General features: G+C 38.5%; 1 protein-coding gene and 1 long non-coding RNA gene across 4 annotated transcripts in view; both read left to right on the forward strand.

The window, feature by feature from the left end:
* Positions 1-27,649, forward strand: part of cadm1b (cell adhesion molecule 1b) — a 234,965-nt gene that overhangs the window by 71,982 nt on the left and 135,334 nt on the right. The window lies entirely within an intron of this gene.
* LOC141361461 (uncharacterized) lies at positions 4,654-6,227 on the forward strand. Its single transcript, XR_012367557.1, has 3 exons — positions 4,654-4,795; positions 4,881-4,940; positions 5,760-6,227. It is a non-coding gene; the product is annotated as an uncharacterized lncRNA (long non-coding RNA).

The following is a 27,649-nucleotide window of genomic DNA, read 5'->3' on the forward strand; positions in this document are numbered from 1 at the left end:
GCCAACCTTTTTTTTAAATGTTGCCTGGCAGCATTTTTTTGTGATTTTCACAAAAGTTCCACAAAATGCCTTCCAGGAAAAATTTTCTATCTTTTTTCTCTGTTTATAAACTTTTAAACTTCAAAAATACAAAAGCAAAAATGAACAAAAATCAGAAAAATTGCATTTTTGAGAAGGAATTTTGTTAAAGATCAGATTCAGAACGATTATCAAAACATAATAAATAATGTTTTGCTTCTTGTTTTTTATAAATTGGGTATTATCTAGTGCAGTGGTTCCCAAACTTTTTCAGCGTGCGGCCCCCCTTGTGTATGGTGCATTCCTTCGCGGCCCCCCAAAGAAAATTTGTGACAAAAAACTGTTCTAAAACTCAACATTTTATAAAAAAACCCCATTAAATTATACAAAAAAGTAGTGCTTTTGGTTAGTAGCCTTATTTTTTAGGTTTAATTACACAGAATTCATGATAAATTAATGTATTTCATAGAATCTCATAAAACTGGGGCCCCCCTGGCACCATCTCGCGGCCCCCCTGGGGGCCCCGGCCCCCAGTTTGAAAACCACTGATCTAGTGGATAATCGCGGTATTACAGATTACCATAAAAACTCATCAGAAACACGTTTTTTACAGGCAAATGTTTTCTCTTAAAGGCGCTCTAAGCGAATTGAAGCGTTTTAGACCATAAAACATTTTTTGTTACATACCGGAAACATCTCCTCACTATCTGCTTGCTGCCTGTCTGCTGATCAAACTGTAAAAAAACGCAATCTCTGTAGACAGCCCAGGCTTCACAAACGGCAATATCAACAAGTGGCCAAACCTAGCATCACAAAGCAAAACAAAGTATTCCAGCCAATAAACGACAAAAAGGATTTGGGGGTGGGGGTTGGGCGCGTTCATGAAAGCAAGGAAGGGAGGGGGAGGGGGAGGAGTTAGCTACGCTCCGTCTGTTTGAAAACAGTTTCAAACGTCAACAATAACTAACGTCTGGCAGATTCGCTTAGAGAGCCTTTAATTGACGAGATAACTCGTCAATTGCGGGGAATGAGGTTTTATAGTACTATAGACTAGAGCCCTGCATTTCAGCCCAAGGCCGACCTTTTTACGTCCCTCTGTCGGGTTTCAGGCCAATTTTAACGTCACAGCTGATACGCAGGCCAGACCTCAGACTTTTTTAGGATTCTCCATGTTTTTATATATTTCAATTTAAAATAAATTAAAAGAACATTTGACAGACATTGATGATTGTTAAACAGACATAGGAAGACATTTAACCTATATTGCACGAGTCTGCTACGAACAGCCGCACATTTACAATGCAGCTGTTGTGTATTTAACAGCAACACCTTCAGCGCACTGGGAAAAATTATAAATGGAGTACTAGATTAAAACCTTGGATACTGCACATAATCTATGCACACAGCATTCAAGACATAATCTATAAAAGACTTCTCCCTGTATTAATGTAAGAAGGCTGTGTCATTTGAATCGACCTTTTTCTTAGTTTAACTGTTGGATACATAAATAGCTATGTTTTGTGGTAAAGTCCTTACATAAAAAAAAAAAAAAAGAAAAAAAAAAAATATATATATATATATATATATATATATATATGGGAAGTTGTACGATAAGGCAACCTGCATAAAAGAAAGTCATTTATTTGCAGTGTTTCTATAGCCTAAATCAAATTTTTTCAATTTTTTTAGACTTACCTCATTAAAAATTACTTTTAAGGTACTACTTTAGCTGATTTCATAGCATTGTAAATGCGAAGAACAGAAGGAATAATGCAAAAGTAACCCTATTTAGCCTTCACAAATCAAATGCTCAGTACCATGCTGGGTTCAGTTCACTTCATTGGTTTATTACTTTAATTTAACATGATTAGTTAGTATCTTAACCCCCGATAACTTTGACTGTTTTCATATCTTATGATATCTTGATATCTCCGGTCTGGTACTACAAAGGCTAAATGTTGATGGGGTTTTCAGTGTATTTGCTGGTTGTTTTGGACGTGCTGTAAAAGAGGACATTCCCGGGGGCAGCTTCAGCCGGGGACAGAACACCAAAAAACGGGACTGTTCCCGGAAAACGGGGACGTCTGGTCACCTTATTTTAAAGTAGTTTATGTCTGATGACAACAAGTAGATTACCATAGTTTAAATCATATTAAAGCGTATCAAAAACTACACTGAGCTAACATTACTGTGTAAAATGAGTACTATACTGAGTACTAGGTTTGTGTTCCAGAGCTCAGTTCAGCCACTAGCCCATTAAACAAACAGAAAACCGAAGTTAAGCTTCATCCAGACGCGCTACGGTGACAGCGCGCATGTGTCCGATGAAACCATTTATAGTACAGAATTTAGGAGTTACTCCTGAACCTGTTATGGTTTACATGCTTTAGTAATGTTTTAGCATTTTACATCTGTAACAAGAACAATGGAGGGCAGAAGTTAGCATGTTTGGTGTTAGCTTTTTTTGACTAATCGGCTGTTTACATGACAACAATTTCAACCCGTAGAAGAAAAACCAAAACATTTATATAGGGTTTGGCTGTTTGTTTACACGATGCTGGCATTTTACAAGACGGCCTTCAAAGTGCAATTTTTTGATAACGACACTTTGTTGTCTTTGTGTTAACTATGTAAACGCAAATCTGTGATAACATTGACGTAATGCGCACGTGTTAATTCAGTCTATAGGTATAACCAAAACAACTATGGTGGCCCACAGGACTGTGTTTGTGCTACACTCTTAAAAAAAATGGTTCTATATCGAACCAGAAATGGTTTTATCACCCGCTTCATATATGGAACCCCTAAATGGTTCAATATAGAACCACTTTAATGGGTTCATTAAAAAGAACCCCAAATGGTTCTTTGAATCAAAGTTAGATGGTTCTATTTAGAACCATTAAAGGTTCTTTATTATTATGAGTAATTTATTATTGATAAGAAATTATAACCGATCTAGAAAATTATAAAAGTTTACTATTTATTAATTGTATTATACAGAAATATAAATCTATAAAAATTACTTAAAATCACATCTCTTTATTCTGTATTAGACAGCAAAACTTTAGTTTACATTTAAAATGTCTCATTACATTCAACCATTTAGTTATTTAATTATTTCCATTAAGCATTTTCACTTTTTAATAAACATACATACGTTTATATATAAATAATATATACAAATAAATTGCATCTCTGTATTAAACAGCTAAACTCTTAATTACACTATACATTAAAAATTTTGTTCAAGTTATTTCCCTTACGCATAGATACTGTACAGTATATGCAGTATTAATTTTTAGTAACTTTTACATGTGTCTGAAATGATGAAAAGAAATCACGGTAACACTTTACAATAAGGTTCATTAGTTAACATTAGTTAGCTACACTAGTTAACATGAACTAATAATGAACTGCACTTATACAGCCTTTATTAATTTTTATTAATGTTAATTTCAACAATTACTTTATTAAAATCTTGTTAACATTAGTTAATGCACTCTGAACTAACATGAACAAGCAATTAAAGCTTAATTTTTTATTAACTAACATTAACAAAGATGAATAAATACTGTAACAAATGTATTGCTTATGGTTTGTTCAAGTTAGTTAATACATTAACTAATGTTAACTAATGAACTTTATTGTAAAGTGTTACCGAAATCACAATGCATTTAAAGACAATTCATGAACAATCTATTAAATAGAATGACAATTTACACAAGTTGATTGTACATTTGTTTTGTACAGGTATTAAAACTTATGCATATATTTTATAAATTAAAGTCACTGTGTGCTTAATGGCAAAAGGGTATTGAACATTGAGGAGGAAAAAAAACGCAAACAGTTGTCACGGAGTGACTATGCGGGGCGGAACCAAAAGGAGAGTGAAGAGGTTCCGCCCGGACCGGTTTGTACAGACACCGGCACTTCAGGGTTCCCCGGGAATCCCCGCACTCGCTGAAACAAGGCACAGCTGTGTGAGTGACGTGGCGAGCGATGGTTGGGCGAGCCACGCCTGGGAGGAGGATATAAAGAGAGAAGGTAGAAGTTACTGGAAGGGTCGATTTTCGGGCGAGTCAACTTCCGCCTTGGGCAGCACAACGAAGACCAGCCTCCGAAGAGTCCGCAGGCTCTGCTGATCCGGCGACCGCTTGGTAGCGGGCGGAAAGAGTGCGGGGCTGGTCCGGGCGAATGGACGGCGTGGTTGTGTATAGGAAGTTACTTGTCAGAGTGAAGTTTGATCGCGTTGGATATACGCTGCAGATGCCGGCTGGGTTGTTAGTCCTTCGGGTGCTGAAATACGTAGTTCTGCTATGGCTAGGAGCTGTGGAGAGAGAAGAAACACTGTTCAACAGTCAAGTAAGAACCTCTTGAAACGGAAATACACAAAGCTTTATTGAAGTGTTGTGCTGTGTCCTTGTCGTCCGTACTCACCTTAGGAGGGTCTTGGACCTTTGTGGATGCCATCAGGGGCCGCCGCGACGGTGTGTGCCCAACCCACCCAGATACGCTCTGTAGCGGTGTTCCAGCTGGAGTCACGTGGAAACCCCTCCAACGTCCCTGGCCCCGTAATACTCCCCCTGAGGGCGAGAAGCGAGATTTTTAGATTCCCTTTCCCATTCCCCACTTTAGTTTTAAATAATTTAAATAAAGTTTCTATTTCTATATTTTACTTATCTCTGGTTTGTCTGGTCATTGGGGTGCTTTGGGACCTCCTCGAGGTGGAACTAGGAGGAGCGTGATCCGCGACAGGGGCGGTCCGCTTCTCCGACCTGTGACACAGTCATTCCACATCCTGTGATGTCAATGTCTTCCTCATATTCAGCTCACATTGTCCATTATAAAGTTGATACTTTCAGATTTGAGAAGATCAGGAGAGCCGTTGAACACTATGGTTGGTGTGGGACCTTTGGGTTCCTGTAAAACAAACATTTCACCTTTTAAGTGCTTTTTACCAATTAACAGAAGCCATCAAATAGACTTAAAATTATCCAATAATAACACAAATAAAGTATGACAACTAGGCAAGCGACACTCACGAACCAACAAGACTCATAATAATTGATGTGGAGCTGTATGCTATTTAAGGGTAAACAGAGTAATAGTTTTATATTTGCATTGAATGTTACTTTAAATAAAGTGCCTCAAATGCTAACTAAATTACAGAAGACTATACTTACACTATTTACACAGTCAAGGAAGCTGGGATTTTCTTGAAATAATGCTTGCAATAACAGAAGTGCAGCATTCCTCACCAGACCTACAAAGATACAAATTATTGTACATTAGGTACAGATATCAATTACAGGGACATTTTACTCAAAAAAGAAAACTCATTCACTCACTCGTTATTTCAAACGTTCACAGCTTTCTTTCTTCAGCAGAACACTAACACAAAAAAGATTTTGAAGAATGTCTGTAACCGAACAACTCTGCTAGCAATTTAATGGACACAAAACCAATGCAGGTCAATGGGCACCATTGTTGTTCGATTACCATACTTTTTCAAAATTTCTTCTGTTGTGTTCTGCTGAAGAAAGTGAAGACAATTTTAATTTGTGGGTAAACTTTAACTCTTTCTCAGCCAGCGTCTCTTAATTAACAAGTTTACTCTTCAATGGCAAGGAAAAAGTTTATACTAACATTATTTTCATATTTTCACTTATACAATTTATAGGTGCTAGAACCTTTACATTGACTATGCAAATAAGGCTACTTTACACTGGACAAAGAACAAGCACCTTCTGTGGTTTCCTCTCCAATGAGATTGGCGTAGAGATGTTTTTACTTCCTTCTTTTGCACTCCTGATGATGTTTGGGGCCATTTTATTAAGAGATGTTTCCATGTTCTTCACCAAGTCTGTTCCAAACCACATTGTCATTCCATGCAGCATCTTAAAACAAAAAATCTTTATATATCCACTTTCAGACAAACAAGTTCCTTAAAGTCTACATTAACTTGAGGTTGCAATTGACTAGTGATGTATTTTTCAAAACACAATGTTCAATAAAAAAATAGTGTGAAATATACAGAATTTAAATTAAATCCTCAAACACTTTACAGTCTTTAATGCTAAATTCTAAATGAAATACATACAGTAAGAATTATCATTAAAGCTACAAAACACAGATTTCTTTTTATTTTCTCTTTAATGAACATTAGTGACGAAGTCTTACAAGGTCCTTTTAAGCACCTTACCTTTTTGCATCAATGGGGTTTATATTTTAAAGCCAGTGACGTGTCTGACCATTTATTAACCATGGTTATCTGTGAGGGAGAGGAAAAAAAATTACACTTCACAAACCAAATACACATAAAAACCTGAACAGGTTTGGTTTTTAAAACATTTGAATGTTAAATGTAAGTGTCTTAACAGCTACCATCACATTAATTAATTGTGTGCATCACAGAAAACATGCATATCTAGACTTGCGGATACAAACGCTGCACTGCAATCGTGCATTTATAATACAGACCAGCAGAAAGTTCTTAACTGTGGCCAGCAGTTTCCACTTTCCTTCAAGGTTTAGCTCCAACCCTGATAAAACACTCGTGAACAAGCGAAAAATACTCACGGAATGTGTGTAAAACTGCGACAAACATTTACATATAATTTCCCTTCCACCGTCTTCCACCCGGTTCCTTTGACCACGCGCTTCATTGAAATAACACCCCTGTCTCGAATTTCGTCTCCTTACAACACAGCTGTCTTATTGTGCTTGGCAATTTAGTTGAAAATGACAAAGAAATAAAGCAGGACTGTAACGTAATTCATTAAAACCAGGAACAAAATGTATTTAACAGAGCTTTTATAACTGACGGTTGACGAAGCCCGTCAGTGCTTTAACGTTACCAGCAGTATTTTTTAACTGAGGTAAATATTATAAATGTAGCTTCTAGTATCACTATTTAGCACAAGACCTACTCTAACAAAATAAATATTAACTAATTATAGGGGAGAGTGGGGTAAAGTGAGAAATTTTTTACATCTGCTCCCCTCTAAGCGAACTAAAATGATATATCAGTCAAATTTACACATTTCCCATTAATTCAGGATGTTTCCTAGCTTTGGAAATTACCAGAATGTATTCAGGACAAAGAGCAGTGAAAATATGATTGTTTTAAAAAAAGTGGTCTTGTGTCTCACTTTACCCCAGCTTAGGAGTAAACTGAGACAAACCAGAAAAATCAAGGGGGTAAAGTGAACCAGCTCGGGGTAAACTGATCCACTTACTTTTTCCACTCTGAAACTACCATAACAGCACATATTGTAACAGATAAAATCCTGACGGCTAGCTTGACAACCACACATTCCAGAACTAATGTTGGACTAGTAAAAGAATCAAGGGGATTGGTCAATTAAGAACATTATTTTTCTAAACACTTGAAAGTACAGTAACTCTGAACCAATATCAAATACAACATAATATAATTCAAAAGTTATATTTTTTGGCCAGTTTTTGCCTTTATTTAACAGTGAGTTTTGGAGAGGACAGGAAAGGACAGGGAGGAGAGAAGGGTATCGGATCGGCAAATGACCACGAGCCGGCAATCGAACTCAGGTCCCAGAAAGTGTGAAAGCACCACATGTCCGAGCGCTGCCCAATATACACCATTGGCTCCGACAATTCAATTTTTTTTAATTAACATTCAAATGACATATAGAACCAGTTAGATTAGAACGCAGTCTGGGGGTCAGAACAAAGGACCCTTAGAGCTAGTGTCTGCGGGTCAGCGCAAAAGACAATCAAAACCATCTATCAATATTTCTATCCCTTGCAGCTGCCCTTACTGTGGGTTCACACCAGACGCGAGTTCAACGATTTGTGCAAGTAGATTACATTCAAAGTCAATGCAAAGACACGATCAGACGCATCCTCGCCTGGGGCGATGCGAGTGGCGCCATGTGGGCGGAGCGTTTGCCGCGAAAACACGCACTATTCATCTCAAACATGTCTTCGCCCAAGTTGAAAATATTTATCTCGAGCGAAAAGTTTGCATGACACAATGTTAAATCCCGTGAGTAATCTAGAGTGAGTAATGCTACGTACACACCAAATGCGGGGCATCGCGTTGCTTGATCTGGATTGCTCGCAGGATTTAACATTGTGTAATGCGAATTTTTCGCTCGAGTTGAATGTTTTCGGATTGGGCGAAGACGTGTTTGCGGCGAATAGCGGGTGTTTTCATGGCAAACGCGCCACCCATATCACGTCATTCGCATCGCCACACGCAAGGACGTGTCTGATCGCATCTTTGCATTGACTTTGTATGTAATCTACTTGCGCAAATTGTTGAACTTGTGTCTGGTGTGAACCCACAGTACCATGATGCCTCGCGTTTGGTGTGTACGTAGCATTAGAGACTTCTTTCCTTCCTTGACCTAAGCGGCAGCACTCTCCATCTCCTCAAGGGGTGTTTTTCCCCAGGCTGTCTTCCTGGTGTATTGACTAGGCATAATGGTTTTTCTGCAATGTTTATAACATTAAAAATAAAACATATGTAATGTAATATTACATTTAAATATGTTTTAGACTAAACTGAACTTGTGCCTCATGTCTCACTTTACCCCACAGCATTTGTCTCACTTTACCCCACCGCCACATTTTGGAAGAAAACTCCTTCTCTTGGAAATTCAGGCTTATCTTCAGCTAGCATCAACACAAGGTTTTATATGTTGGTAGTTCATAAACATGTGTGATATAAGTTTTTCTACCTGAATCAATTTGCTTTGGCACAACAGCTGATTAAGTTGACAGCAAGAAAATTTACTTTTACAAGCAAAAAATATATTTTTGTGAAAAAAACATGCTAAACACAGCAGCATGAGGTCCTGTCCTTCATGGCCAAGGGGAAATTTGAGGGGCTTAAAAACATAATAGTCATAGGACCACAAATGTGTTCCGTTGCCTAGATACAGGGGGTGTCTCACTTTACCCGATGTCTCACTTTACCCCACTCTCCCCTACTAAATATTTCAGTAATATCGTTTCAAAAATGTAGAAAGTTTACTTACCTCAAGGTACAAATAGCAGAAATGCCGGTCCGGAGTCCGAAGTCCTCAGTTTGAAAAAATAACTGTCACGCCTCGAGGCTCATCTTCGCGTATGGTGGTGGTCTTGGTCTGCCTCTCCACATCAACACCGCTCTGGTTTAATAAACAGAGGAATATAAACACACACACATACATAAATAACATGTTTAATATAATAAAGCTTGACGGTGAAAGATTTTATACCCTAAAATTGCCAAGTTTCCCTCAGACATCACACGTACTTGAATTAAACACTATTGGGCGGTTTTCTCGGACAGGACTTATCACTGACTAAAATACTGACATCTCTTAACATATGAGTGCTATTGTTTTGTCTCAAAATGCACGCCAGTATTGTATTTTATAAGGTTTGTTTGTAAAAATGTCCCAATTATAATTAAGACGGAGTCCTAAACCCTATCCGGTATTATCTTAACTAAAATAGCTCCACTTTAACTCGGACACATAACGTAACACACACTTTAAGTCGGTCACATAACATAACACACCTTTATATAACTTATATGTTTACAAAAACGTCGAGTATTTGCGTCTTTGCCAATTAATATAGTCTAAAATTAACATTTATTTACAACCACTTACCTGACGTGACCTTGAGGAAACGGCTGATGACTTGTGTCGTTGTGGGAAACAGTGAGTGATTCCAGCTGTTACATGCGGAATGATCTCAGATGAAATGACCTGTGATTCAGATCCTTCCGAGTTAAGTTAAGACATTTTAAATTAAAAACTCACGCACATACTGTACATACACACGCGCGCGCACACGGGTACACACACGGGCATATTTAGAAGTTTTATTTAAGATTGTTATGATATTGGGACTATTTCTCCACCCGCTTCCTCAGCTCTTAAGTTCAAATTCGCATGCAGTCCGGTTATAACAAATGTAAAAGATATGAAACATCACTCAACAGCAATATCAATTAAGTGCAATCCTAAAATATGATTTAAAACATAACCCTTTCATTGTTAAGTATGAGAAATCAAAATGAATTAAATCACATGTTTAAACGCCACAGAGTCAGAGATATCAGAGCCAGCAGTCTGATGGGCTTGCCGAGGAGAGGCTGCGCTGGGCGGGGTGTGAGCGCTTAAGTGTCTGTGATTTTCTGGAGCTCATATGGAGCTCATCTACGTCCGAAAGTGTCCGAGCACATTTTTAAATAGACGCTATCTTTATTAACCGACCGCATATTTAAACTTTAAGCACATACATTCACGCCTGAACAACTCTTACAATTACATTTTGTGACCAAATAACAGTAATATTATGAGCATTTTGTTGTCAGGAAATATAGCTGTCATAAGTCCACATATTTACCTGATTTGTCTTAATTAGTTCAGTCAACACTACCATTCTGAATTTTGACTGGATTTGAAAATAACCATTCATTTAATATTTTAAACACAGATCTTCTCAACTAGCTCAAACAAAAAAATTGGTTTAACTTATATATTTTTGCCCGTCCAACATTTCATTAGTTGGATTTTTTACAGTGTACACTAAATATTAGTAGCCTATTTGTTGACTCTCTCTTTATTTGACCACAACCTATTGACACAAAAAGGTTTGTGAATGAGTTGTGTAGGTTTGTAAATGAGTTGTGTAGGTCTGCAATTATTGTGTAATCTTTAGTTTACACTTCAGTCACAAAACGTGAATTATAGAACCATTTTAATAAAAATGGTTCTTTGCCTTCCAAGGGTTCTATATGGAACCTGTTTTTTGGTAAAAGGTTCTATTGGCCAAGTATAGAACCCCACGGTTCTATATAGAACCTCAAGGAACCTTTTTTTTTTTTAGAGTGTACTCGAGATATTAATGCTTCTCCAACAAAGTTTACAAAATATTGCTGTTTTATAGTGCAGGGTCACTTGTAGTTAAAATCTACCTCATCATCTGTCTAAACAAAGCTGCGCAATGCTTTCATCGTCTTGACTGTTTGTATTTGTCACTGTAGAATGCCATCTACTGGCCTGGCATACCTTATACTTTAATAATACTTTTACAGTTTTTTTTGCTACATTGTTGTATCGTGTAAACATCAGCTTAAAGGGAACATAGTTGTGTTATTGGAGTGCATTTTAAAGACTGCATAGCCAAACACTTGTATACCTGAACATCACAAGTCCTTTAGTGTTTATACATCCAAATGTTTCTTACCTGATAATGTTCTTTCTGTTCTTTATCCTGAGAAGATTAGTTCTTTTGTCAGTAGAAATGTGGCCAATCTTAACATCCAACCCAATTTATTGATTTCCCCGTCTTCTTTAAGTGTGAAAGTTTGGCTGGCAAAGGCCAAAGAGGCAGTAAACATAACTCCTCAATAAAAGCCTGATCTGTAGAGCACACTCCAGTTTCCCTTATTGCTTTCAGTTATTGTTTTCTTTTCGTGATATTAAGGATCTTAAAATCATCATGTTCTGAGATTGGGATACCTTTACACGTTGACAGTAAGCAGTAAGCTTTGTATGTGATCTGTTTTCTGTAGCCACGAAAGGAGGTGAGGAACATGCCAGCACAGTGACGACCAATTCTCCTTATGTTCAAAGTTAGAGAGTTAAAATATCTCTGAATCAATATTTTATGTATCAAATGTTGTATTCCCTTATATATTTGCTTATTAGATATTTTAAGCTATTTTAATTGGGCTTTCAACTACCAAAAAGAAAGTAGCAATCTGAGCTTCATTTTCCCATTTTTCACTTCTCCATTGTAAATGTTTATTGTGTAAACAGCCTTAGTTGTCCATTTCATTAGTTTTAGTTCACTGTAAGGACCTCAAGATGTCAGATACAAGCTACAGGCTAATGAAGTTGACGTCAAAATGAGATTTCTTGTGCAGAAGCTCTAAAGCTTCACCATCTGAAGTAATTACTCAGAGCCGAAAGCACAGGCTGGTGTGATCTCAGCGTGATCCAGGCTGCTCTGTTCTCCTTGTTAATTTTACCTTATCATGACAATCTAATACAGCAAAATAAGGCTGAGTTAATAAAGGCTCACTAAAGGTTAGATCAACAGGAGAAGTCGAGGCCACGCCGAGCTCGGACCCCTCGCGTATGTACTGTAACAGTGCAAACCAGGCTTAATGTCACTTCTCAGTCTTTTAATGAACAGAGGCGAGGTTTTGCTTAGGTTGTGAGTCAAAAGAGCCCGGGGACGAGCATCATTATACAGCACGAATTTGCTGCGCTTTATTAGTACAAGAGTCGCGTTAATAGGGCAAGAATTGGAGTATATGAGAACTTTGATATTTTTGCCATGTTCGCAAATGTGCAATAATTGGTGTGATCAGTGACCTTGCTAAAGCCATGCATTGAATACATTTCTTAAGACAGCCATTGAGCCCTCCAGTAAACTTAACATGACATAATTTGACCAAGAAGAAAATTTCTTACACTCAGAAAAAGGTTAAATAGGTCTTAAAGGAGTAGTCCACTTTAAAGATGGGACCCATTGACTTACCATAGTATTTTATCCTACTATAAAGTCATTGGAACCCATCTTTAAAGTGGACTATTCGTTTAGTATGTAGCATTTTGGTACAGCATGTACCAATTTGTACTTTTTAGGTTAGTGTACCTTTTTTCAGAGCGTGTACGGTAGTCAATTGATGTAGGTTTTGTCAATTGGCAAAAAGTTTTACTGATGGCAAAATACAGAGATTTGTGATCAATGTTTGATATGATGCCAATATTTCCTTTTCATTGAAAAATTCAGCCAAATTTGTAGTGATGTACAACACAGCCCCTAATCCCGCGGAGAGATCCAGAGAGTCCCTGTTACCATGGAAATGCAATTTGCAGCTCATGCATGACCAATCCCATGATGCATGGTGAATGATGTAATTTAGTCGTCTCCATGCACTCATGAATGATTTACATTGCTATAAACTACAAATATATATTTTATTTTTATAATCAATAAGCATAGATCAAGTGTTTTTATGGTATCGTCGATTTTAATTAGATTTTTAATGTGCAGAGTTTCATGGGGTGCATAGTTTATTACCTTGTTAAGGTTTTTAAATACACATTGTGATCCTTTATTTTATAATACATTTTACTTCAAACCTAAGTTTGTTATTTTGTGACTTACCTCATATGGCAAAAACATACATTTCTTTGGCCAAAAAATATGTTTTTCCTGCCAAAATATTTATTAAATATATGCTAAATACATTTTATGAATAGTAAAGTTAATTTTATAAAGTATATTTTTGCAGTTAAAAATAAATTTAATTTTAACCCTTTCTTTTTTAATTTTAAAAAGTTTTTCTTCCAGTGCAATGTGAATATATTTCCTTGGATATATATATATATTTTTTTTTTCTAAATAGAGTGCCGCAGGATCACGGCTTTGTGAAGGCCAACCTGGAAGTTAGCAGGACACTGGTTCCCTTGCAGAAAACCAGTTTTCCCAAATATGCTCTATTTGTGTTTAACAAAAGTTTGACACTTACACATTTGCTCTAACAAGTTAATCTTCAAAGATTAATACACATTTTATGAATTTTGAAGGGGTAATGTGTTTTCTAGAAGTATGAAAGCCAAATTTTGACTTCAAAATTCATAAAAGTTGTGTGTGTTGTGTAAGTGTTATACACTTTTGTTAAACACAGAGCTTATTTTTTGCGATAATACAAAAGTCAATGGGAAATAAGAAGGGGCTTTTTTGCGAGGAAACCAGTCCCGCTAACTTCTGGGTCGAAAGTACGTCATCCCTGCGGCACTCTCTTTTAAAATTACCAGTGGGGGCCTGTAACTTTTTTTTTTTTGAGGGTGCTCGATGCAAAGTTTGTCACAACATGTAGTCCGACATGTGTGTGGTTCCTTATTTCAAAATATGTGTTCGGCGCGTCAAGCGAACCCATGTGCATCACGTGTCTTGTCAGGATAAGTGCCTGCTGCAGATGCGTCTAAAGGGTTTATAATAAAAGAGACGCTAGCGATTGCCAGATACTCTTATCATCTCATACGTAATCAGAGTTTATTGTTAAGGGAGTGTCTTGCATGTATTTTGTGAATGGTTCACATGATGCAACAAACACATATTTTGAAAACACGAGCAACACACATGACACTCTGAACACATTTTGAATCAACCTGATCTCACAAATTTCCGTGTTGTAGTCACAGAATATTTTGTTAGTTTGTCCGTGTCGTTGTCACGGATCTCCGCGTTTTTTCGCGTCCGTGCCACGGACTTTCTTTTCCGTTTCAGTTTCACGTATTGGTTACTCAAATGTTTTTCCTATTTTCTTACCATTGTCGCGTAGGTTTCGGGTTAGAACGACTTTCTGTTACGTAAAATGACATCCTAACCCAAACCCAACTCTAACCCTACAACCCAGTCTCACCCCATGGCGTCAATATTTGACGACACTTGACCATGCGTCAATATGTTGACACGGAGGGTATACCTTTCGCGTCATTTTTTGACGAACTGGGGACTTCAATACTATTACGTCCGTCGCATTCTCTTTTCCTATTTTCTTGCCATTTTCGCGTCGGTTTAGGGTTGGATTTCCATAATGACATCCCTACCCAAACCTAACTCTAACCCCAACGCCAGGTGACAACTGTTTAATTTCGCGTACCTAACTCTAACCCCAACGCCAGGTGACAACTGTTTAATTTCGCGTACACTGTTTAATTTTGCGTGATCTGGCCCTAAACCGACGCGGGGGTGGTGGGAAAATGGGAAAAGAGAATGCAACGGACGTAATAGTGTTGGGGTCCCCAGTTCGTCAAAAAATGACGAAAGGTATACCCTCCGCGTCAACATATTGACGCATGGTCAAGTGTCGTCAAATATTGACGCCATGGGGTGAGACTGTGTTAAACCCTAAGCGACAATTGTTTAAAAATCAATGGTTAAAGTGACATCCTAACCCAAATCTAACCCCAAACCCACACGACAATGGTTTAAAAATAAGAAAAACAATTGAGTAACCAATACGTGAAACTGACACGGAAAAGAAAGTCTGTGGTACGGACATGGAAAAATGCCGTGGCAATGACATGGATAAATGAGCAAAATATTCCGTGACTATTTTTGTGAGATCATGTTGTTTTGAATTTGCGCCTCTCGGAAGAGCAGTCATCAGCCGCCACTGAAAATTACATTTGAAAAAATATTTTTTTGCCGTATGGGATGTCTGAGCTAGTTGGCAAAATAGTTGGCTCATTTGAGTAAGCAAATGTGAACCAAAGCCCCTTTTGCTGCATAAAATCCTGTTAGCTGCCGATAATACCAGGTATTAGCCGATTATTTGACATAGCTAAAACATTCATAATTTTTAAACTCTCAGTTACGGTATTCCAGTGCTGTGTTCAAAACAAAATATTGTTTCTATGTCGTGCCAACAAAGTCATCACAAAATGATGTCTGATTGCTTTACTCAACAAGGCTTCAATCAGAATGTATAAGCATTTAGTGTTAATGGACACTTTTGAACAGCACCCAACGCCTTCAAGCTGCAGATCTCTCCGATAAAATGGATTGCCAGCCCCGGCCCTTTCGCCTCTCTCTGAACTTTGCCTGCCGGTGTGCATTTAGTTGCTGGTGCTCTGTGTTGCACGATGCCCATTTAGAATTCTCATTGATCTCCATCCACTGTCAAGGTTTCTGCCCTCTGTCAGATTCATTGTTGTATTGTGCTGCAGTCAGTGATTGCATTTGGCTGTTCGTGAGCGTGACTATCACTTTCTTAACCCGTGTAGCTTCTGCTTGATGGCTCTGTTAACGTACCTGTAAATTGAAAAAAGATTAAGTGCAGAAGCAAATTCACAGCAGTCGGACACACCCCGAACGCGTCCTTGATCTGTGCGAACCGAACGAGACGAATATTAATAGACTTGTTATTTAAAGGAACAGTGCAGGCGAATATGAAAAATCATTGATAAAACCGAACCTTAAAGCATTTCAAACCTGACATTTTATTTGTGGAAGCGAATCGGAGATGTTTTAAGTAATGTTGTTTGACCTTTTCAATGCAATTAGGAATTATCATACAACTATATAGGCTAAGTAAGACCATGACATTTTTCCAACACAATCAGTAAAAAATGTCAAACACAAAGCTATTGTATGGTTTTTAAAGACTTATAATACATTTTCTGTGTTTTTGCATCCTTTGTAAAGCTTAAAATCTCCAGTAGCCATTCACTTCCAAATATCTCCTTTAGTGCTGCACAGAAGTAGTCATTTTGCACAGCATGAGCGTTGAGTAAATGAAGCCAGGATTTTTATTTTCAGGTAAACCATGTACTGAGAATCTAGTCATCACCCACAATCTGGCCATAATAAGAGCAGGCACATATTATTTACACCCAATGAATATCCCTCTGTGTTCTCCTAGAGCGAAGTTGGTAGGTCTGTGGGAAGTTCGCTTATATCAGTCTCTGCTCTCGTCCCAGGAGGTCCACCATTGGCTGATTGTAGTCTGCTAACTCTCAGCGTGTTATGATGGATGATGGTATTGTTATTCAGCATTTCGCCTGCACGCTTTTCTGCCAAAAGCCCGTCTCCTCGCATGCCCATTGTTCTTCATCCACAGCGAGAGTCACCTCTATGGCATGGAAATAAATGAGAGATAACAAAATTGAGACATTAATTACACAGTTTATCTCAGGCAAAATTGCGCCAATAGATGACTTAACCAAGCATCCATCATGGGCGTGGCTTCTGTGTGCGGCCAGGTTGGAAGACAGAGGTCAACACGAGAGATGAGTTATTCCTCGGTGGTTACTTTACAGGACTATAAACCGTGCAAGAATGATGGAGTGCCATGTGCTCTCTCTCATCTCTCTCGCTTTGCAGTCTGACTTTGCTCAAGTGGCTTGTTTGTTTGTCTTGTTAATTTCTTTATCCGCTAAGCAAAAATTCTACAATGTCAGTCATTTTTTAGGATTTTAGATCACATTTATTTACTCTTTAACATGATCTTACTCAGTCACAATTAAAGATATAAAGGTTATTTTTCACAGAATGTTCTTTACATTATGTAGGATGATTATATTTTGAAATGTAAAGTCACAATAACGCATAGACTGGGTCACAACTGTGCCATGAAGACAGTGATATTAAAGTCCCTAGCTAATTGGTGTCACTAGGCAGCCATCTTTGGTTATTCAGTCATGCAAGACTAAAGTAATGGAGGACCCCATGATTTACTCATCCTTAAGCCATCCAAGATACATACACTCACCTAAAGGATTATTAGGAGCACCATACTAATACTGTGTTTGACCCCCTTTCTCCTTCAGAACTGCCTTAATTCTATGTGGCATTGATTCAACAAAGTGCTGAAAGCATTCTTTAGAAATGTTGGCCCATATTGATAGGATAGCATCTTGCAGTTGATGGAGATTTGTGGGATGCACATCCAGGGCACGAAGCTTCTGTTCCACCACATCCCAAAGATGCTCTATTGGGTTGAGATGTGGTGACTGTGGAGGCCATTTTAGTACAGTGAACTCATTGTCATGTTCAAGAAACTAATTTAAAATGATTCAAGCTTTGTGACATGGTGCATTATCCTGCTAGAAGTAGCCATCAGAGGATGGGTACACGGTGGTCATAAAGGGATGGACATGGTCAGAAACAATGCTCAGGTAGGTTGTGGCATTTAAACGATGCCCAATTGGCACTAAGGGGCCTAAAGTGTGCCAAGAAAACATTCCCAACACCATTACACCACCACCACCAGCCTGCAGAGTGGTAACAAGGCATGATGGATCCATGTTCTCATTCTGTTTACGGCAAATTCTGACTCTACCATTTGAATGTCTCAACAGAAATCGAGACCCATCAGACCAGGCAACATTTTCCAATCTTCAACTGTCCAATTTTGGTGAGCTTGTGCAAATTGTAGCCTCTTTTTCCTATTTGTAGTGGAGATGAGTGGTACCCGGTGGGGTCTTCTGCTGTTGTAGCCCATCTGCCACAAGGTTGTGTGTGTTGTGGCTTCACAAATGCTTTGCTGCATACCTCGGTTGTAACGAGTGGTTATTTCAGTCAAAGTTGTGTCAGTCGGCTCATTCTCCTCTGACCTCTAGCATCAACAAGCCATTTTCTCCCACAGAACTGCCGCATACTGGATGTTTTTCCCTTTTCACACCATTCTTTGTAAACCCTAGAAATGGTTGTGAGTAAAAAATCCCAGTAACTGAGCAGATTGTGAAATACTCAGACCGGCCCATCTGGCACCAACAACCATACCACGCTCAAAATTGCTTAAATCTACTTTCTTTCCCATTCTGGCATTCAGTTTGGAGTTCAGGTGATTGTCTTGACCAAGACCACACCCCTTAATGCATTGAAGCAACTGCCATGTGATTGGTTGATTAGATTTGCATTAATGAGAAATTGAATAATCCTTTAGGTGAGTGTATGTCCATTATCTTTTAGACAAGCACATTTGGAGTTATTTTAGTAAATGACCTTGCTCTTCCAAGCGTTATAATGATAGAAAACAGAGATCAAGGAACAACTTCTGACGTCTGAAATGTGCATTCATCCTTTACAGAGGTAATCCACACGACACCAAGGGGTTAATAAAGGTCCTCTGCTGCTAATCAATGTGATTTTGTAAGAAAAATATCCATATTTTAAACCAATGCGAGTTTTAGCATAGTAAGCGTTTATTGACATAAGTTTGTTGCGCAGTGACCCTCGTAAATCACGGCAATTTCCGTTGTAATTAAGATCGATTGCGCAAAAGGTGTGCAGAGCTGAGCTCCTTGTGGGTTATGATTGGTTGAATGGTGAGCTCGCATCTGATTTGCTAAATAATACAAGTGATCCACTTTGTAGAGGAAAGTCTTAAAAAACACACACACAAAAATCCAAGGCGATTCACACACAAAAAGACGGTTTGCACATTCACAGTCATGATAAACTCGTGAATTTTAACCATTTAAAACTTTTCGTACACTGTTATAGATTCGCGTTTTTTGTTTGTGAAACGTTTTTTATGAATATGTATTTTTATTTTGTGCATGTGAATTTTTTTTATTTTTTTAAGTTTACATATATTTTGTGCGTGTGAATTAGGTTTTATGCGTGTGAATTTGGCTATACGTGTGTGCATTGTGTTTTTTGCGTGAATTATTATTGAGATCATTATGGCTCCATACAAATGGACTCCAGTTGAAACGGACAGATGCTGTCCATTAATTTGGCTTGATCTGATTCAATAACACAACAATTCAGTTATTCCACGTGCTCTTGTGTCTGTATTCTGCCCCAAACTTTCTCTGTCTGCCTGTGAAGAACATCAAAAACGCACCAGTGCCCCAGTGCTGGAACCACGGTGAAGATCTAGCTCGTGTTCCTCTAGAGTAACAAGCCATTATTTGCTCTGACATTCGTTTTCAGAGGCTTTGACAGAGGTTGTCAGAACCAGACAGGATGTCACTGTTTGCAGAAGGGATTTCCCAGCCATCTGCATTTGAGAAATAATATATGTCATGTTTAATATGAGTTAGCATTATCAGCATAGGTTAGCAGTTATTTCTGTTAAAGACAAAGGCTATGTCACCACTATTCGTCTTGTGCACTATGCTTGTCTAAGTAATCTTTACATAAAAATTCACTGTCTATATTAAAACGTGCGAAGCACACAGTAGTGTTGAACGGTTTCATTAGGAGCCCATAGTTGTAATGCATTTATGTAATATTTTATTTATATACTTGCTAATTGTATGCCAAATGTATATTGTGTCAACAAAAATATGCACATATCTGTTCAGATAATGACCTGCGCATACACAAGATGTTTTCTTATGTTATGCAAAACACCATGTCAACTAAACACACAGACCACAGAGCCACACTACTGTCCAATTACATAATGCTGCTTCTGCATTAAAACGGCATAAATGAGGTCTCAGAGGTAGTTAGATGTAATGATGAGTGGTAAGTAGGTCTTTCTTGCAACAGTTTCCCTGGAATCTGAAAGACTGGCAGAGATGTCTTCAGGTACAGTGGGATAGTGTGATCACAGGCGGGTGGATAATGAAGAGCACCCTGGAGACTGGCGCGCAGGTCCACATGGGCGTATGGAGTGCAGTGTGACGGCTACAGCGCTTCTCATATTAGTCAGACAAAGTCATGAAAATGCCATCGAATGTGGGATTTCTCTGTGTTCTGTCATGGTCCCTAAAGAAGGTAAAACGGCGGTAGCAGTGTATACTTTATTAAACTTGAAGGCATAGTGAAAGCTGGATATGTCATGATGGTTGAAAAATCACGAATGAGATTTCACTTATTTCTGCGAGACACGGAGATGTGAAGAATTTTGCTGAAGACTTATACAGTATGTTATGCAGTATTGAGTGTGAATCTTCAGCTGTAACTGGAAAAACCTACTGATACATGCAGCACAATTACATGCAGCTACGTCTCAACGCATGCCCACACGCATGACCCAAAATAGCAGAGGTGTGATTGACATCTTGCGCGCTGCCAGACTGATTGGTTTATGGCATTAAATAACCATGAAAGAGATTAAAAAGCATATTAAGAGTAGTAAGGAAATAATTAACACCCCTGGAACATTTCTCAAACAATCAGAATAAAGCATTCAACAGGCCCGTGGTATAATTGAAAATAATGCACACTATCGGTGTAATGGCAGCCTGCATTTACCAGTCCCTCCAGAAAAACGCGATTATGCAATCGCATGATTTAACGCATAATCAGCCAAAGTCTGCATATTTATGCGGGGGACGCATTTATTCAAATACGCCGCACTTTCGCCGCATAAATTGCAAAATATGCGGGGCTTGCATGATTTCAAAATCCCAGCATTTTCGTAGCAAAAATCACATATATCTTAGCAAAAAGTATAAAAAATTTTGCATTCACCTCACACAAGCGCAGCCATGGCCACTGTTGCCATGGGACTGTTATGAAGTTACGTGATTATGTGATGTGATTACGTGACGTGAACATCATTGAAAAGCTGCAAAAGATGAAAGCAGTTTTTGCAAGTTCCCGCAGTTTTTTCCACACTGTAAAAAAATTCCATTGGAAATTACAGTGTTAGTGCAGCTGGGTTGCCGGTAACTTACCGTAGATTTAAATGTATGTTATTTACTGGCAACATTTTGTTCAAAGTTAAATGAACATGAAACATTTACAAGTCTTTGTCTTTACAGAGTAAAACTAAAAAACAGCATCAAGCAAAACATTTTGGGAAACAAAATCTGAAGCAAAAAACAGAAAAAGGTTGATGATGATTTCTAGTTCCCAGAAAGCTTTGCATGAGGCTGTTATTGTATAGTTTTATTCTGTAAAGATAAAGACTTGTTAATATTTAAAATGTATTTAACTGTGAACAAACTCTTGCCAGGAAATAACATAAATTTAAATCCAGCTGCAATAACACTATAATTTCTATGGATTTTTCCCGCAATTTTTTAAAAGTTTTTTTAGCCTGGTAATACCATCCTCTGCTATTTTGCTTCGCTTCATAGACAGAGTCTGGCTAGGCATAATTGACAATCGTTTTCCTTCTCATGGGAGGGGCTTGTCTGAAGTTTAAAATCATTGGTCTAAACGTAAGTCAATCACATAACGTTTGAATATGATGTGCGTTAAGGCCAATTTATACTTTTGCGTTAGGTGCGCGTTATAGGTACGCCGTAACATACGCATAGACGCGAACCCTGTCGCCGTAGCCTTCGCAGTACCTGACGTGCACCTCCTCAAAAATGTAACTACACGTCGAAACGACGCGGACCGCAAGATCTGTGATTGGTCGGCGTGAATGCATTGTGTTTCCTCCTACGCATTTCGGCGGTGTAACTGCAGAGCAACACAAACGCAGAAGTATAAATGCTCATGACGGCGTTGCCTACGTGCGTAGCGTCTGGCGTACCCTACGGCGTAACCCTGACGCAAAAGTATAAATTGGCTTTTATGCACCGGCTGAGCCACATCGAATTTCTGCTGTAAAACCCTCTGTTCGTTGATTGGACAGACGTTTTGAGACCGGAGGAAAACGGTTTGAATGGGAGGTATCTCAGACTGAGTACAGAAGCGTAATGAAATTTAGCGGAAGTACAAAGTCTGACGTAGTCAGGCTAACAGTTTTTGCAAGTTTTCGCAATTTTTGCAAGTTCCCGCAGTTTTTGCAAGTTCCCACAATTTCATTGCATAAAATTGCATAAATATGCGACCAGTCGATCGCAAAGGCAATGCTGGTACATCGCACATAAGTTAATTGGGTATGCTGCTTCACGAGCTTTGGAAAACAAAGCGCGAAATTGGCATTACGGTCTTTCTACACAAATGTGTGTGTGTGTGTGCGAGAGGGCGAGTAAATGAACGAATGAGAGATAGAGATAAATACGCTTCTGATACTGTTGTCATTTTCTAGTTGGTTTCAATATTTTAAGGAATACTCGACATGTACTCAAGGATTTTTTGAAACTCCTCAAAAAGAAGAGTGTAATGGCGACAGCCCTAAATTCAATGTAGAGATATGCAGTATAGTCCTAACATGCATTTAAAGTGTTATTAAAAATTAAATAACATTATGTGTTTTTTAGCAGGTAGATCTTGTCAGCTTTAAAATTTTAAAAGTAGATCACCACACAAAAAAGTCTGGACACCCCTGCTTTACATAGTCTACACAGGACCTACCTTCTGCAACAGAAAAGTGATGTGGATGTTAAAGTAAAGTTTGCTAAGAAAGAACCCTTAGCAACCTTTATTTTTAAAATGTATGCAATTCAGATTCATTAACTCTAAAGTACAGACAGCCCACTGACTAGTCACTTTTGAAAATGTTTTGCACGCTCGAGTCAGCAACACATTAATGTTCTTCAGTTTGCCTTCAGAATTATTTAACAAATAACACAGAAATCTCATTGTTGAAATTTGCGCATGATTGCATGCAACTGTGATTATTGGGAAAGGCTTGATTTGTTGGCACAGACAGCTTTCAGTTTTGTGTCAGCAGCTGTATGCGACACCTCAGTAATGACAGCATCACTTCGACTCCAGAATGTCCCACATCAGTCATGGGTGGCAGTGGTTAAATAATTAATGAGCACATATTATGCCCTTATTCATATTAAACTACACTAATGCACGGTGCGATATCGGTGAATATTTCTCGGTGACATACTTGATAGCTTGTCGGGACACAAGTGGGCATCTATGATGAATGGTGGACCGTACATAAACCATCTCACAAAAACTCCCGGCTGAATGGGCGATTTCTCAGTCTGATGAGAAGCATGCTGAGGTAGCTATTGGTCTTCCTTGACATTGCCGTATTGGAAACGACACGGTGCGTTTGGTCTCACAGGTTGTTGGGCCCATTGATCACGGCAGGCGTTTGAAGGACATAGTGCCACTTTTCCAAGGTGCGCTTGATAACTTCAGTTGGGGCGAAACGCATCGACCGGTTAACTTGGTGCTTTTTTTGCCGGGGTGCTGATATGTCAGGAAACCGACTGGAGTGACAGGTCAATCTAGGAAGAGTCTGTTCACGAGCGCTCGCTCTACATTTTTTATGCCGGCAGCTCGCAGATAACAAAGGAGTTATGGGCATTAGGGGGGACGAATGTCGACTCCAACAATGGATCAAAAGGGGGAACTGTATTTTTTTCCTGACCCTCAATGGACGTCTGAAACACACTTTTGTGAGACACAATATGCCAACTGGCCTTTTGTTTCAAATACTCTTCGTAATTTGACCTTGATGTGTACACCTTGTCCTTAGATTCCTGCTGATAAACCACCACAAACTGCTGCGTTAAAATAATCTTTCTTTGTGTAATCTATACAGGTTACCTTATTGGTTAGAGCTGTCGAAATAATTTAATGCAAGTGCATGGTTGATACATGAGTAAAGTCTTCCAGCATGGACTTTGAACCACATTAAGTTAAAACCTTTTCTTCAACTTGGTGTTTTTTCTATTCTTTACAAAGAGCAATAGCATGTTGGCAACCGTGTTCAATACCAACACCCGAGTGATATATACTTTGGATGTCATCGTATGAATTTTAACTAGATTTGTGCTCTAAATAAAAAAATGAGTTTAGGAACTTTGGAACCTTCATTTTTTTGAGGTGCGTGTTTATCAGGACACATTGGCAACCCACGGCCGAGATCTTGCCCTGGGCATGTAGCTTTGTTTGTGAAGAATCTTCATTTCATGTCATTTAACTTATCAAAGATGTGACTCTGGATTGTTGCCGGAAGACATTTGAATCTGTCTGGCCAAAGGTCGTGGATGAAAATTTCCCGCTTAAGGGGAGAATATGCAGGTTTATAAGTTGGACACAGTTATTAAAAAAATGCCTCCCCGGTGGCATGCCTGAGGGATTGTCTCTGGCCTTGTTTGAAATGCAAATTTGTACGAACTGAAAATGGTAAATGCATCGCAACAAGCTCAGTGATCTGCTCACAAAAAACGCATACAACCATGTTTGTTTCTTATTGTATTGGTGACTCGCCATTTCTCTTTGGTGGGGTGTATTATTCTAGAAGCAGATACAAGTCTTTCATTGAACTTTTGCTTTACTTCAGACTTAGTTTTGAAGTACAATAGCCATGGCTGCCCCATGGAGACCTATGCTGAGCTCTCTGACTTTGAAGCATGGTTTCAAAACACAACTTTTTCAGACCCGAGCAATGCAAGCAAGTTACTGCGCCAGTGAATACAAAGTGAGCATGTACCGTAAAGCAATATTCTATATCTTTAATTTTGCAAATGCAAATCATTTGGAAGAAAAGCTTCGACAAAGCCTTTCTTATGTTTTACTTTCAAATAGAAACCAGAAGGGAAAAAAGCCAACCTGTTATTGTTAAAATAAGCATACAGCAGCTTTTTGAAAGCCTGTTCTGTTAAAAATCCCATGAAATTAAAATGTAAGTTTTGTGGCTTTTAGTTAATCCCAGAGGAAATTGTTTTGTTCAGTGGTTCCCGCTTTTGCTCAGGAGAAATTAACTTTTAGCATGCTTACACAAACACCTGTACAGTCTGTCTTTTGGAAATATGAGCCAGACACTGATGGCTCAGTTTTTTGCGTAATCAAACAAAATCACAAGTAGCCGGTTATAGCTGTGTTTCGCAATTTTGGACATTTAACTGGGGACAGAGACTGGCCAAGAAGCACCTACTTAGAGATCAAAAGGTGAAATTACCAATCACTGGTTGCTTTGTTTTTTACATTTCATTCTCAGATAAATATTACACCACATTAAAGGATTAGTCCATTTTCTTAAAAAAATAATTTACTTACCACCATGTCATCCAAAATTTTGATATCTTTCCTTGTTCAGTCGAGAAGAAATTATGTTTTTTGAGGAAACATTCCAGGATTTTTCTCATTTTAATGGACTTTAATGGACCCCAACACTTAACAGTTTTAATGCAGTTTAAAATTGCAGTTTCAACAGAGTTTCAAAAGACTCTAAACAATCCCAAAACGAGGCATAAGGGTCTTATCTAGTGAAACGATTGTCATTTTTGACAATAAAAATAAAAATATGCACTTTTAGACCACAACTTCTCTTCTATCTGTGGTCCTGTGATGTGCCAGCGCGACCTCACGCAAAACCTCATCACGTCAAGAAGTCACGGATGACGTATGCGAAACTACGCCCGAGTGATTACAAGTGTGTTGAAAGAGGACCGTTCCGACGTTGTTGTATGTTGAATGATACTAATTAATGTCTTTGTGTCAGTTTATTGTTTAAAATGGTCTGCAAATGTGCGTTTTATATATGTAACACGTGACCTTTCCACGCCATTACGCAATTACGTGAGGTCGTGCTGGCGCGTCACAGGACCGGAGACAGACGAGAAGTTGTGCTCCAAAAGTGCACATTTTCTATTTTTCTTGTCAAAAATGCAATCGTTTCGCTAGATAAGACCTCGTTTGGGATCGTTTAGAGTCCTTTGCTAAACTGCATTAAAACTGTTAAGTGTTGGGGTTCATTAAAGTCCATTCAAATGAGAAAAATCCTGGAATGTTTTACTCAAAAAAAACATAATTTCTTCTCAACTTCGTCACAACATGTATGTAGCCCGTCATGTGTGTGGTTACTTTTTTTAAAATATGTGTTCTGCGCGTCGAGACATCCTGTGTGCATCACGTGTTTTGTCAAAATAAGTGCCCGCTGCAGACGCGTCTAAAGGGTTTATGGGAAAAGAGACGCTCGCGTTTGCCAGATAGTTGTATAATCTCATGCGCAATCAGAGTTTACTGTTAAGGGAGTGTCTTGCGTGTATTTTGTGAACGTGAGCGTCTCTTTTATCATAAGCGGTTTTGACGTGTGTGCACTTATTTTGACAAAACACGTGATGCACATGGTTCACAGACGCAAATTGGTTGAAATATTGTCCTAGGGTCAACAATTATGTTAAACCAAGAACCTCTCCAAAATCTTTTCGAAATTAGGAAAGCTATTGGGATTTAAAAAAGGGATAGCTTCAGTATGTCCCATCCAAACCTGATGTTTTAATAAGAAATGTGTTAACACAGGAATTTTTCAAGATAAAGTTATTTCAGAAGGTCTTAAAATATATTCTGGTCTTATTTGAAGCCGAGTTTCCCTTCTAAAATCTCTGCGAAAATGTTAAATGCGGCTCCGAGTCGAGGAGAAAGAAATTTCAAGCAGTCACGAATGCCATCATTTCTTGCTAACAGGCTGGAATTGTAGATTATTACATGAACTTCTGAATGTCATCTTTATCAAACTCATCAATCTCGAACTTACCCTCACAGCATCAGTTGCAACCTGCCAGAAAACGAGGTCTCCATCCATTGAGGGCCCGCTTATAATGAATTATTAATCAGAAATCCCTAATATTATGCAGAAAATAAAATGTTTTGATTCTCATCGCAATTTACCATGCAGTTCAGAAGTTCCCTCTTAATTGCGCCTTCCAGTCTGAGGGCTGGATATGGTACTTCACATTTCAAGTAATCCCATCTGGATGTCCCTGCCTGACAGGATGGTGCATGCGGCTGCATTTGTAATGTTGCATATCCAGTTTCCCCCACTTCTGTGTCTTTGCTCCCTGATGTGTGCTGGTCCTCATTTATTTTACTCTCTTACTGTTAAAGAGCAGGGGGTAGGATGGGAATTAGTCGGCATGGCATAAATCTCTACATCTCTCTGCTCTTTGCCTGTGTAATTTTATCTGTATATTCCTTTTATTTCATCTGGCATCTGTTTAAATTTTTCAAATAATATTTTTTTAAGAAATAGTATGCCAAAAATAAAAATTCAGGGGTAGAGTTTCCCAGACAAGGCTTAAGTCTAGTCCAAGACTAAATTGCTTGTTTATGCTGTCTAGTTTGCACTAACATATCAGTACCATTGCACACCAATAATGTTTTTTCTAAGGTATGTCTGTAAAAAAATGTCCTACAGCAGTGTTTCCCATTTCTGATCCTCGAGTACTCCCTCCCAGATAATTTAGAAGTCTCCTTATTTAACACACCTGATTTAACTCATCAGCTTGTTAGGGAGACATGTTAACCAGGAAGGCTGATGACTTGAATGAGTTGTTTTAAATATAGAGACACCTAA

Source organism: Misgurnus anguillicaudatus, chromosome 24 (assembly GCF_027580225.2).
Source record: "Misgurnus anguillicaudatus chromosome 24, ASM2758022v2, whole genome shotgun sequence".
Lineage (NCBI taxonomy): Eukaryota > Metazoa > Chordata > Actinopteri > Cypriniformes > Cobitidae > Misgurnus > Misgurnus anguillicaudatus.